Here is a 1,461-nt window from a genome sequence, read left to right on the forward strand (position 1 = left end):
TTAGTAAATTTTCAAAATCAGTTCAAGTTCAAATTCAATTTCTCTGTCATTACTTACACATTCAATTTCTTTTGCAATTAAACCAGTTTCATTACTTAAACAGTGTGACACTCATTTTCGAACGCATACCTTCACCTTTAGTTTTTAAAAACCACGCTTACCAACTATACAGTTTCAAGGAGTGACTCGTACGGGACCCAGAGCGCTGACGAACCCAACGGAAGACTAACTATCTAATACCTTTGAAATCTAACATCGCGTTACATTATACATATTTTGTCTTTCCGTCTTTTAATTGTCGTGAGCATTTAACACGTTCAAGACAGGTGGCAGCGAAATACCAACCATCGCGCCAGAATTCGAGTGAAAGAAATAGGGGATAGCTTTGCAACCATCCAATTGTAATTCACGTCTCTTATTTTATTATTTATTCCCTTTTACGTTGCGCCGTCGCACACGCAACGTAACAATGAATATTTTAAATAGAAATAACAAGTTTTATTGATAATAAAAAAAAAATATCTATTCATATTTGTTAATGTTGGTTTTATCAGGGCGTTTCATTAAATGAACAAGATTTCTTTAAACGCACTTTATTACGTATGTTGTAAAATGTATTTTATTAGAACGTAACGTACAAAAACAATAGAACAGAGGGAACTGAAAGAGACGGCGCTGGCAACGCATACGAAATAAAAAGAAACAATGGCGCCATAAATGAAAAATCAAATAAAGAAAACGAGTGTTGACAATGATATCCAACACCCTACCTCAACACGAGTTCCTTAATCTATTTATTGCTTAAGACCTAATCCTAATCTACATTTTTTGTGCGCAGGAGCAAATAGTCCTTTGGTCAAAATATCAGCAATATTTTGTTCGGTAGGAACATACGATACATCTATTTCACCGCGAGCAAACACCTCTCGTACATAATGATCTCTAATATGGATGTGTTTGGTTCGCGCATGTTGCACTGGATTTCTTACTATATTTAGCGCACTTTGATTATCACAATATATTAATGTAGCTTTTGCATCAGATTCCATAAAACCCAATTCTTTTAATAAACTTCGCATGTATACTATTTCTTTTGCGATTTCGGGTAACGCTACATACTCCGATTCGCTGCTGGACAGTGCTACAGGATTTTTGCTTACGGGACTCCCAGGACACCACCGCATCACTCATTATCACAGCATATCCTGTGTACGGTAATCGATCATCCACATCAGTACCCCAATCAGCATCGACAAAACCAAATATCGGCTTTCCCGTTTTACGATAGACCAAACCTAAAGATGGCGTTCCTTGAAGGTATCTTAACACCCTCTTCTCTGCTATTCAATGACTTTCCTTAGGATTGTTATTAAATTGAATTCATTTGCTAATTACATGGCTAATGTCGGGTCTTGTGGCTACGCTTAAATACATCAAGGATCCAATTAATGATCTATATAA

Source organism: Osmia bicornis, unplaced genomic scaffold, assembly GCF_907164935.1.
Source record: "Osmia bicornis bicornis unplaced genomic scaffold, iOsmBic2.1, whole genome shotgun sequence".
NCBI lineage: Eukaryota > Metazoa > Arthropoda > Insecta > Hymenoptera > Megachilidae > Osmia > Osmia bicornis.